The sequence below is a fragment of the Plecotus auritus genome, assembly GCF_963455305.1.
Source record: "Plecotus auritus genome assembly, chromosome: 9".
Lineage (NCBI taxonomy): Eukaryota > Metazoa > Chordata > Mammalia > Chiroptera > Vespertilionidae > Plecotus > Plecotus auritus.
In genome coordinates this window covers 97602448-97615858 of record NC_137783.1, presented here as the reverse complement: position 1 = coordinate 97615858, position 13411 = coordinate 97602448, and the positions used below count along the sequence as shown (strand labels likewise).

The following is a 13411-nucleotide window of genomic DNA, read 5'->3' as shown; positions in this document are numbered from 1 at the left end:
TAAGCCTCAGTCTCGCCTCCCTTTGCGGGAGGCGACTGGGCTGATCAGGGGAAGGCGCCAGCCCCATCACCCCGCTACTGCAGCCACTGCCAGTCACCACAGCCGCCAAGGTATTTTCATCAACACAGGCTCCAGTCCCTTCACCATGAAAAAATGACAACTTTCTTTAAGCATTTTCAAGATGTGTCTTTCATATGATATGACATTTCGTTCTTTATTTTTCTTTTTATCCTCACCTGAGGATATGTTTCCATTGATTTTTTTCCCCTTCTTTCCAGTCCCAGGCTCAGCCCCAGGCTCGGCCCCTGCCCAAGCCTAAAGCCTCCACCCCAGGCTTTAGGCTTGGGAAGGGGTCCCCGACTCCCCACCCCCGCCTTCACCTCCGATCGCAGGCTCGGCTCCTTCCCAAGCCTAAAGCCACCACCCCAGGCTTTAGGCTTGGGAAGGGGGACTCCCGCACCCCTCCAATGGCTGACTGGGAGTGACCTGGGTGCTGAGGAGGTTCCCAGGACCCAGGTATATATGCAAATCAACTTCCATCTTTGTTGGGTTGATTTGCATACTCACTCTGATTGGCTGTGGGTGTAGTGGAGGTATGGTCAATTTACATGTTTCTCTATTATTAGGTAAGATAACATTTAAGTTCCATTAATTCATTAATTAATTCAATAAACTTTTATTGGAGCCTGTGTATATATAAAGCTATGTGGCAGATGAGCTAGGGAAAGTACAAAGATGAATTGAACATGGAATCTGCACTTGTTCAATAATAGAGATAAATTACATAACTAAAGTGGTAAAGGTGGTAAATCTGTTATATAAATAAGTGGAGTTAAAATCCATAGAGGCCAAAAGAGGGGGCGATCCCTTCCAATGAAAGGCTCTTGGAAAGTGACATTAAAGAGTTAACATTCAGCCCTAACTGGTTTGGCTCAGTGGATAGAGCATCGACCTGGGGACTCAAGGGTCCCAGGTTTGATCCTGGTCAAGGGCATGTACCTTGGTTGCGGGCACATCCCCAGTGGGGGGTGTGCAGGAGGCAGCTGATTGATGTTTCTCTCTCATCGATGTTTCTAACTCTCTATCCCTTTCCCTTCCTCTCTGTAGAAAATAAATAATAAAAAAAGAATTAACATTCAATATGGGTTATTAATTCAACAGATATGGAGTGACTGCTCAAAACTTGTTGAAACTGGGGGACATAATGTTGAACGAGACATGATTCTTGCTCTTATTTACTTAGAGTCTAGAGGGCAGATGAGCATCTGGTTTGACAAGTGCTGAGGTAGGACTGAATCGGGAAGGGCACCAGACCTAGAAGTTCACTGAAGCTGAGCATTATGGTTGAGTATCAGCTGGATGAAGAGTAGAAGGGAAGAGTGTTCCAAACATGCCTGAAGGTACACAGATGAGATAGAGCATACTGCATTTGGGAAACTTTACAAAGATTGAAATGGCCAGAACATGGAATGGGAAGTAGGAGAATGAGGAGAACTGAAGTAGTGGAGGAAGACAGGACTGATTAAGCCACTTTAAGTTTGCTGTATTTTATTATAAGAACATGGAGATCCTTTTTAGTATTTAAACTAGGAAGGAACCTGATCAAGTTTCTATTTTAGAAAGACTAATCTGGCTACAATGTGGAGAAAGATTTAAAGGGCTGTAGGAGTGGAGTTAGGAAGACCCATTAGGATGCAATGCAACAATACCAGTGATAGCTAGAAATGACCTAGTCTAGGGCAGAGGACATGATTATGGGCAGGAGTGTACAGGAGGCAGAATTTACTACCAGGCCCAGTGACTAAAGAATGCAGAGGAATGAGACATATAGGAAGAGCGTGGTAATAAGGTGAAAGGAACATCAGAGGTTTGCCATTTGGTGAAAAGTTTTCTTTAAGTGGGATAAAAAGGAACTCTCTCAAGATAGCATGGTTCTTGAAGAGTTTCAAACTGTAGAGATATATTATTCTGTTCTTGATTGCTGGCCCAAATGCTGACACTCTTTAAGTTTCCCTGAGTACTAGAACAAAGGATCACTAGGAAAACTAGCATAATTAATCCTGACAAGTATAAAAAGAGGAAGTCTGCTTCCTTTTCAAGACTTGACACTGGACCCAGGCTGCCAGTCAAATCTTACAATTTCCTTCTCTACACTGAGTATATTCATACTTCCATATTTCCCCTCTGCTGCTAGAAATTCCTCTAGGTGCTAGGTCAAATATACTGGGGACACTTTTGATTCCTCTTTCCTTCCTAATTTCTCAAATCTTATTTGATCTACTTTCTAAATACATCCAGAATTAAACTATTTCATACAGATCTTCCTCTGCCAAGTTCACGATATATCATTTCCTGCCTGCATTACAGCAATCGTCTTTTAACCTGTCTCTTTTCTACCTTTGCCCATTCTCCTTTTATTCAAGCTGATTTTCAACAAAATAGCCAGAAAAATTCTGTTAAAATATGTCAGATCATGACACTCCTTTCATCAAACTTACCAGTGGCTCTCTTATTACTGAAAGTAAAAGTCAAGTCCTTACACTGACCCAAGAAGTCATACAGAAGTTTGGCTCATGGTGCTCCACCCTTATCCTTCTGACTCCTTCCTGGTCCTCTGCACTTAAATTATTCCTCTCTAGGCACTCTAATCTCCTCTCTGATCCTCAAATATGCCCAGATGTGGTTCTGCCTCCAGGCCCTTGTAGTTACTATTCCTTCTACCTGGAATGCACAGCCTCAGAGATCTGCAGAGCATTCCCTCCACAATTCAGGTCTTGTCTCAAATATTGTCCTCTCTTTGAGATCGCCTCTGGATATCCTGCCTAAAATGCATTTCCACCCCACTCTTTCCACACTCTCCCTATCTCCTTCCCCAATATTATTTTTCTCCTTACCACCACCTAAAATGCTACATATTTTATATATCTGTCTTATTTATGGTCTGTCTCATTTACCCACTGAAATGAAAACTCATGAGGTCTGCGATTTTCTCCTGTTCTGTTCACTACTCAGTGCCTAGAACAGTGCCTGGCACATAGTGGGTCCTCAAAAACTGTCCCTTCTAAGTAGACTATCACTACTATTTTATTTTCCTCCCTGAATGTACTAACACTAATCATACCTACTTTCAAAGGCTCCAAGATAACTTCCTTCATGAAGACCACCATGATTGCAGATCCCAAAATTAAGCTTGCCCTTCCAAACTCTCTGTTACTTTCTCTACACCTCTCACAGGCACCCTGTATACCTTACTATAGCGATGTAGGCATACTTGGAGAATTTGAACTATCCAGTCCCCAAGTTAGTCCATTGCCTATCTTCCTCTGTTTAAATCTTTAAATAGAGGCAGATTTACTCACCTGATTGATACTACTTCCAGAAAACTGACTAAAAATAGGGCATCTTGTGGTCATCTCCAAACCCACTATCAGAATTCAGCAATTAGTGTTTTTATGTCTATTAAACATGTGGTAGTTGATTCTCCTTCTTTTATTTTTTGTCTTATGAGCATAACTGAGAGATCTAGGTTTACATTCCTATTTTATATCTTCCTAGCTCTGTGACTTGGACAAGTTACTTAACTCCTCTAAGATTAAATTTAATCATTTGTTAAATGAAGACCTTCACCTTGCAAGGGTGATATGAGAAATAAATGTTATAGGAAAGTCATAAGTACCTCACACAAGGCCTGGCACAAGGTAGGTCCTTTATAAATAGTAACTATATCAAAATGTAAATCATAATAATTTTTAATCACTATGTTTTATGGTTAAGAGTCCTCAAACTATGGCCTGCGGGCCACATGCGGCCCGCCGAGGACATTTATCCGGCCTGCCGGGTGCCGCTGCCTGTCCTGCTTAGCAGCCGACTCGTCCCGGGCCCGCCGTGCGCATAGAAATTTGTTCATAGTTTTTTTTTTTAAACTATAGTCCGGCCCTCCAACGGTCTGAGGGACAGTGAACTGGCCCCCTGTTTAAAAAGTTTGAGGACCCCTGGTTAAGACTTTGGAGAATAAAAGCAAGTCAAAGGTCTCCTCTGGTGTGAGCCCAATAGAGGTCTCAGGTGCTCATCTTTCAGGTTCTCCTTCTGAATTTTTTTTAATGCCTTGTCTATAGAAGACAGCAACTGGCACAAAGGCAAAACTTGAGCCTTATTCATTTGCAAATCAAATCAGTGCTTAGGTCATGGTTCCTGTATTCTTTGTTGAATGGATGCAAGAATGAAAATTTGTATTTGTTTGGCAGTTGTCAAAATAATTTTTGTGTGTACCTGTGATGTGCATCAATACTGTGTCCAAATTGTAGAGATAAACTGATGTGGAGATAGGTTAATTAGATTTTCTGAGGTCACACAGATAGTAAAAATCAGAAGTAGACAAGAAATTCTAGCGCTAAGATTAGTGTCTTTTTTGCTATATAACATTGCTTTTCACTGGAAATATACACTCTCTGAAATATTTTTAATTAAGTGCTAAAATTAGGGAGAATAAACTAGCAATAATATTGGATCTTTCCTGGAAAATGCTTTATGTCTGTCCCCTTGAATAGTGCCCACTGGTGCTGCCGAAGACCTGAGCCCAGGAATATATAGAAAGAGTTGACCATCAGCAAGAGCTTGAAAACCAAGGAGCACACATGTGTTTGTGCACAGTCTGTTGAATTGTTAGTTACTATTGCGTATCCGGGACCAACTGGCCTATTTGGGGAACATTAGGGTCTTGTAGAGACCTGAAGATTTCATATGATTGCAAATTAAAAAAAAAAACAACAACTTGCTAGACGAAACTAATGGAACTTTAGCCTTTGTAATTTCTCAGTTCATTTTGATATACATATTTTTAAAGGAAGATCTTTTAAACTGTTTTAGCATTCAGGCTGCAGTGGGGGTTCAATTTAGAGACATTCAAGTTTGAATTCTGCCTACACCATTCCACCTACTTTCCAGACTCGTTCTTTCATTAGAAGAAGCAATTCATGGCTGAGCTCTCACCTTCAGGGAGCCGACAGAGCTCTGTTGAAATGTGTACTAACAAAATAAATACTTTACAAAATGCTTTAATTTCAGAAAATTCAGTGAAGTTGGAGCTCTTTCCACTATAGATGAAAAAGCTAAGGGAATCAAGACAACTGACTGTAAATAACTGGCAAGTTTAGCTTTTTGGATAGAGGGGGAAGTGCTACCCACACTTAAAAGCAATCAATACAACAGATATTTGTAGATGTAGGGAATTCGTTGGTTAATTAGAGAGTTTTTCTGCCTCTTATTTCCTCAGGTTTCAATCTCTCTCTAGCTCCACCCCCTTCCTAACTTCACATAGTTCTAAAGATGGTGAATCTTCAAGATGTTATCTTAGCCCTAGCCAGTTTGGCTCAGTGGATACAGCCTCAGCTTGCAAACTGAAAGGTCCTGGGTTTGATTCAGGTCAAGGGCCATGTCTGGGTTGCAGGCTCGATCCCTGGGGGGCATGCAGGAGGCAGCGGATCAATGATTCTCATCATTGATGTTTCTATCTCTCTTTCTCTCTCTCCCTTCCTCTCTGAAATCAATAAAACATATATATATATATATATATATATATATATATATATATATGTATATATATATATATATATATATAATGTGTGTGTGTGTATATATATATATATATATATATGTATATATATATATATTTAAATATATTCTATTGATTTTTTACAGAGAGGAATGGAGAGGGATAGAGAGTTAGAAACATCGATGAGAGAGAAACATCGATCAGCTGCCTCCTGCACACCCCCTACTGGGGATGTGCCCCGCAACCAAGGTACATGCCTTTAACTGGAATCGAACCTGGGACCTTTCAGTCTGCAGGCCAACGCTCTATCCACTGAGCCAAACCGGTCAGGGCAAAACATATATTTTTAAAAAAAGATGTTGTCTTACTTTATGTTAGAGAGTGCATGTCAACTTCTCAGAGCAGCAGAGCATAGACACAGGAGAACAGGTTCTGGAACCAGGCAGCAGATTAGAATCACAGCTGGGCTATGTGACTTTGGCTAAGGTCATTAACCATTCTGTGCCTGAAGAAAATGGGTTTAATAATAGTGTCTAACTATTTTTATTTGAAAATACTTTATTTGAACTAAAATAGTTTTATACAAGTATAAAATAAGTTTATACTTATAAAGCATTTGATGAAATAAATTGATTTATGTTACGTGGTTCCTGACCCATGTTCTGTTATTAATGATCTGGTTTATTTCTCCATAAACAAATTATAAAGATCTGAAAGAAGTATATTGCTAAGCAGGGGCATTAGCTAGGGCAAATGTGCCAACTGTGTTCTTTGAGGGGCTGTATAATGTAAGGCTTTGGTGTGTTTTTCTTGGAGAAATATAATCTATTGGGCCCAACTCAGAAAGTAGACACCTTTCTTACTTTCTGATCATTTCTTTAACATAGAGATGCTAGACTCTTTTACTGGCTGTATCCTGTTCCCTTGTATAGATATAGCATGATTTATTTTGACTAAGTCCAGATTGTCATAATTTCTTGCTTGGGTTACTACAACAGCCTCCTAACAGATCTTACTACCTCCAATCTTACCCTACCTGAGCCTCTGTATTTCCAATGTGGATATATAGGGAGTCGTCTTTCTAAAGCACAATACTGATTTTGTTAGCCCCCAATCAAAACCATTCAGTTGAAAATCAAATTATACTGTAAATACCTTTTCTTGACCTTTAATAGCTTTCTTATTCTGCCCTCGATTTACCTCTCTACTCTGATCTATCATATTCTCTAGGGACAAAGATTCTGTGTCAGTTCCAGAGATAGCCCTTGTGCCTAGCCCTATACCTGACACATCATTGGCATTACTAATGTATATAAAATACATGAATGAGGACTGGTGTCTCATAGGTACTCAGATTGTCAAATCAGTTTACTGAAGCAATTTTTCCTTTGTAGGAAGACACTAAATAAAATTAAACAATGCCAGCTTACAACAGGCTCTGCCAGATAGACCGGACAATACTATTAAGCAACCAGTGTGATTTTACCATCTAATAAAACTACATGGCAAAAATCCAGGTCCAGTCAATATAGAGAAAGCACTCTTAGCCCTGTTTTTCCCACTGAATGCAGCCAAGAATCCTGGCTGGAATGACTTTCTGTCCTGAAAAGTAAAGGTAACAGGAGAACTAGGGAAGAAAACCAGGATTCATAATGCCACTGAACCATGCATGAGATTCTTGGATCTCTTTCCTCCAGTACCTCCTGGCCTGGACTCAAAGGCAGCCCCAAACATGGCCTGTGCACCAGGCCCTGGTGCAGGAACCAAGAGCACCAAGAGCTCTCTCTTACCGGTCTTAAGAGTGGAAAGGGCAGAGAGTGGGAGAAAAGCCATTTTTTGTTTTTATTTGTTTGTTTTCCTATGCAAGTCCCCAGCATCTCTGCAGAGGGGGAGTGGCAAAGGCAAATGTGGCTGGGCAAACACCTGTAACTTAGGGTGGGGACCCTTCGCTGTAACCAAAGGAACTGTGTCCCACTACTATGGAGAAATCTCCCCCCCCCCATTTCTTTGTTCCTTTCTCTAGCCCTCTCCCCACTTGGCTCCCATGATAATCTAGCTGAAGGAACAGAAAGTATGAGACAAAGGTAGGAACTAAAACCTCCAGTTTCTACACAGAAGACGAGGGGACTAAGAGAGGCTGGGGCCTGGAGTGTCAGGGAGACTATAGAGCAGGGCAGAGATCAAGAAAGTGACCCCACAAAATTGAAGATCAACTCCTAGACTCCCCTCTGAGTTGTGCAGGCATGGGTTTGACCCCAATCAGGATACCAAAGTTTTGAGAAGTGAACTATGGGATTCAACACTGCCTCAGTCCAAGATTGGTCCTTCAAGGAGACACATGAACAGTAAATACTGACAGCACTGCAAAGGCCTGGACAGCTGCCCTGATAATGGGCTCTCAGGTCACAGATGGTTGGTGCAAACTTATAACCTGAAGATAACCAGATTGATTTCCCGTATTTCTAAAATAAATATTTGACATAAGATAACATTATGTCTGAAATGTCCAGAATCATGAGATGCTACCTGGAGGAAGGAGACTGTCTACAGTCACTGGGAGTGCTGTAAGGGTCCCACCACCGTTTACTGATCTTCTGTCTCCATTCCCAAGCATCCTGCTCTCCTTTGGTTGATACAATCTTTCTATAGATGTCTTAATAATCTCAGTTATAGTCATGTCCTTTGTTCTTGCTAGTCAGACCCTAGAGAGAAATTCTGGCTCATTAGTTAATTTATTTGCTGACACATTCAGAGATTAAGTTATTGATTAAACAGACATTTACTGAGTCCTTATTGTATGTCAGACACTGTGCTGGATCCTGGTGATATAAACTTGAGTAATATACACTGAGTGGCCAGATTATTATGATCTCTGAACGCATAATAATGTGGCCACTCAGTGTATATCTACACTAATAAGCGAAACATGCAAATTGACCATCCCTCTGCTACACCCACCAGCCAATCAGGAACAAGTATGCAAATTAACCAACAAAGATGGCAGTTGATTTGCATTCACAGGTGGGGAGTAAAGACTGAAGACAGCATAGAAGGAAGCCAAGCGCTGCAGAAGGGAGTGAAGCAGTGGAGAAGGGAGCGAGGCGGCGGAGAAAGGAGGGAGCAAGGCAGCAGAGAAAGGAGGGAGCGAGACAGCTCCCTTCTCTGCTTCGTTCCAGCCACAGGAAGCCCTATTCTTGCAGGAACAGGCCCGAGAAAGCCCTATTCTTGCAGAAATCTTCCTGTAGTGGGCCTCTAGTCCTATATAATAAAAGGCTAATATGCAAATTGTCCCCTTGACCAGGAGTTCGACCAGCAGGCTGGCCGGCCAACCGCCCATGTCCCCTCTCCCTGGCCAGGCTGGCTGGACCCCACCCATGCACAAATTCATGCACCGGGTCTTTAATATATATACACTGAGTGGCCAGATTATTATGCATTCGGAGATCATAATCTGGCCCTCAGTGTAGTATCTCTTTCCTCAAAAACCTTAGCATGTAAGGCAGGCAGAAGCTCAGTGATAGAAGTTTGTGAGGGTATAAAGAGTTTCACCTTATTAGGCAGATTTTAAAGTCCCAAGTGTCTGTCATAAAAGGGCTTATTTTCTCCAGATTTCTTTTCTTATTCAATAAATCGGAAAGGACGTGTTACTGACTTGGCATGTGAATGCCTGAAAGAACTGGACTTCATCCAGCAGTATTTCCTCTGTTAAGGGTCAGTTTTTAGGGTCCGCTATGGGCTGGGCCAGTGGAGGCAGGAGGATGTGTGCCAACTCAAACTTGCCAACTGCTCTCGGGCCGGATCTGCCGCACAGCAGCCTGCACTGAAAAAATAGGAGAGTGAGGGATGGCTGTTTTCTCTTTGTTTCTTCAAAACTGGATTTCTAATTTAGAACACTGAACATTCAATCCTAATTTTCCTATTGTTTCATCAAATCAGAAGGCCCCACAAGGATGAGCAGAAACTGAATCCTCCAATCTGTGATGACAATTTAATTTTATAGTGTTCAAAACATGCTCTTTCATTCATCTGGGGAACCGGAACTTTGAAGCTTAGTAGCTGTTAGACAAAGGGAAATCAGACCATCTTAACAATGTGGAATCAGAGGATATCTGAGATGTGAGAGACTTGGGGAAGCATCTAGGTTAGAAGCTGCAAAAAGGAAGCCCTTGGGCTGAACTCCTTTATTCCTCTTCGGCCTAAATGCTATTTTGTGGAAATTTCACATTCGAATCCAGTTTTGTAGACTCTTGACAAACTCAGATGTCACAATACTGGCTTCACATTCTCACCTGGCAAATGCTGACCTGCTTCTGATTTTTACCTCTTTGGCTCCTATAGTCATCTGAGATTGGAATTGCCTAATCTGGTCCAATAAATTCATTTTATAGATGGTGGAAATAAGGCCAATAGGAGGAAAAGGATTTCCCTAAAGTCATACCTTTGATGGTAGCTGGCCCGATACCCCTTGTGTCCAAACTCTTGGGTTAGTGCTATTTTCATAAGGGAGGCAAAAAAAACACAAAAAAAACCACAAGCATTATTGAATATTGTTTTCGGCTAGCTAACTCATGACTATAGAGTAATGAAATTGGCAACTGTTTTCTTTTTTAAAAATCTTATTACTTCTTTGTATTAGTTTTTATGCTAAATACTAAAATGCATTCAGATGGCCCTCATTATTTCCTCTCCACCTACCAGATGGGGAAGAATAGTAAAGAAAAGCAGGCTCTACGGAAAGGGATTCAAATATTTTCTAGGAAGGAGAGTATCAATCTGGAAGATGCCATTGGATAACATACTGTAACATTGTAATGAAAAAGAATTGCAGTGAAACAAATTCTCCCAACTCTCATTTATTTTCTGGATCTACTCATTCCTCATGCCTCTGGCAAATGGATTCCAGTTATGCTCAGTGGATGACACCATAATTTGTTTCCTGCTGTGACAGAAGGGCAGAGCATCCCCCAAGCCAGAATTAATCTTTTGCCATTACCTGCTCCCACAGAAATGTGTTTATACTTCCATTACAACACGTAATGCTTTCTGCCATGCATTAGCATTATCTATGTGTTTGTGTGTGCCCACCACAGAGTATGAGCATCCTGAAGGCTAAAACTGTCTTGTTTATATTGTATCCCCATAATTTCATCACTGTGGTATAGAGTGTGCAATTAATTCTTTCATTTAACATTTATTAAACAAAACCTGCTAAACATACCATGAGATTCAGAGATTAGTTCAGAATAGACAGCCAGCTCTATGCAGACTAAGTCCACATTGATCTTGCTTATTATTGTATTTTCAGCACCCAGAACAGTGGTTAACATTGTCAAGAATACATTGGCGGGTCATAATGAATGATGGGTAATGTAGTGGGCCAGAGAGAGAAATTAATAATATAATGAACAGGTAGCTTCTTGGGAGCATATGTCAAGATTAATAAAAAAAAGGACTAGTTATTTATGTGATCTAGGGCTTGGACAGAGACTACTGATATCATAAAGGAAAGGTTAGTGATGCGAGGGTTGAAGTAACTAATGACGTTACATAAATCGTCCATCCCCTTTCCTGACACTTTATGTGTGTATTGTGCATCAGGAAACAGTGGGAACCCAGAGTTGTACCCGGTCCCCTACAGATACACCAGTTTAGATTTTCTGCAGTGAATCCAATTTATAACTGTGCCTGAAATACAGGCAGTTGACCTCTAAATGCTGATATTAAAATGCAAACGATCGCAGTAGCTGCGGAAAGGAGACATCTTCAGGGAGCTACAGAAACTCAATAGGGATCCTACACTTCTATGTGCAGATCGCCAAATTTTAAATTTAAATGATTCACCATTAACTGCCGGTTGGCAGCCTTCTAATGGATGTTATTTCAGCTAGCATATCTCTTTCATTCACATTACAGTATTTTGAGGAGCTTCCATATGGTGTGTAAATGAAGGAAGAATTCCACCTGGATATGAAGGCTGGTGGTTATGCTATTATTCAAAAGAGTAAATGGCAAAAAGCCATAGCATTTCATTCTCATTTTTAAACTCAGATCAGATTCCTAGACCAGAACTTTCCTACATGACTCTGTCTGTCCATCTTTATAGTCATTATTCTTTTTCATTTTAACTGTGTTTCATAGTGTTTCCTGAAGATGTAGCTTTCCCATCTTTATCGGGTGAGTTTCCTCACAGTTTAATGGTCACATTACTGTGAAGTCATGCTACAGTTTCCCAGGTAGGATTGAGTAATTCTTTTTTTCAGGGCTTCCTTATTTGGAAAATAAGGAAATTAATACCTGCTTGTAGAGTTGTGAGTCTTAGAGACAATACATACAGAAGACCCTGTAACAGGTACTAAATAACTAGAGACTTGTGCTGCTGTGTTTGTACACCTAGTACAATTTATGTACAAGAGATCACTAGATGAGTCTAATACATTTATAAAAGTTCTTTCCACACCTGTGAATATTTGAGAACTACTCTGCTTTTTTACTCACGTAATGTTCCAGAGTTTATGCTTCTGAAAATAAGGGATGCTAAAAACAACTTCTAATTAAAAATTACAAGCATGATAAATGAAAACCCCATCTCATATAATAAGCACCATAATTGAAATGAAGTAGAAAATTGAAAAAAAAGAATTACATTGTGGCCTATAGGTTTTCTGCGAAGAATTAAAGCACAAAATGCAGAGTTCACAAATTGTATACATGGAAGATTAATTATCACGTGTAATACAAGAGATTTGATTAGTGTAGAGATATTAGTGCAAAATGTTATCCACTGGATCATTTTTATTAAAAAAGTCCTTATGAAGCTCCCTCTTCTGAGGATGCTAGTTACTGCACCATTGGGACTGGTTTCCTTATTATAGATATTACTTTAAAATCACAATAATACCACTTGCAGCCATGACAATGGTTATTTTCTATAAATTATTTTATTCTGAAATATTTTAAAATAAACTATTTTATTCTGAAATATTTTAAAAGTAGTCATTAAAGGATAAGAGATGGGAGAAGAAAGTATCCCACAGATGCTAGATGCCAGTTGCTTTATATTCATTACCTCATTTAATCCTCGGGGCAAACATATAAACTAAGCATTATATTCTGCCTTTGTTGAGATGAGAAAATTTTGGCTCAGAGTGTTAAAATAAAAATGCCAATGACATAAAGTTAAAATGTGGTAAAGTGGAATTTTAAACTCAATTTAAAGGTCTATAGACTGACCTTTCTGTGCCGGTATCTACCCTAACTTTTTATAAACATAAGGTCACTTCTGCAAATGTCATTTTCTGTCACTTGAAATTGAGAATAATCATCTTTATTAACTTCTGAGGGTAGCACTTGAGGAGAAAATGAAATATACACTGAGTGGCCAGATTATTATGATCTCTGAACGCATAATAATCTGGCCACTCAGTATATATAGATATACATATATTGGAGGCCCGGTGCATGAATTCATGCATGGGTGGGGTCCAGCCATCCTGACCAAGGGGAGGGGACATGGGTGGTTGGCCGGCCTGCCTGCTGGTCGAACTCCTGGTCGAGGGGACAATTTACATATTAGCCTTTTATTATATAGGATATACACTGAGTGGCCAGATTATTATGCATTCAGAGATCATAATAATCTGGCCACTCAGTATATATATAAAATATTTTAATTAATAGTACTGGGTACTATTTACTGAGAAATTATTATTATTCTAATTTAGCCATTATAAAAGCCCTACCATTAACCTCATTTTAAAATATGTTTATATTTTTATTGATTTTAGAGAGGAAGGGAAAGGGAGAGAGAGAAACATCAATGATGAGAGAGAATCATTGATTGGCTGCCTCCTGCACACCCTC

The 13411-nt window shown here is 40.0% G+C and overlaps 1 protein-coding gene across 5 annotated transcripts in view; it reads right to left on the bottom strand.

The window, feature by feature from the left end:
* The window catches only part of GRM5 (glutamate metabotropic receptor 5), a 485303-nt gene that overhangs the window by 90736 nt on the left and 381156 nt on the right, over positions 1-13411 (bottom strand). The window lies entirely within an intron of this gene.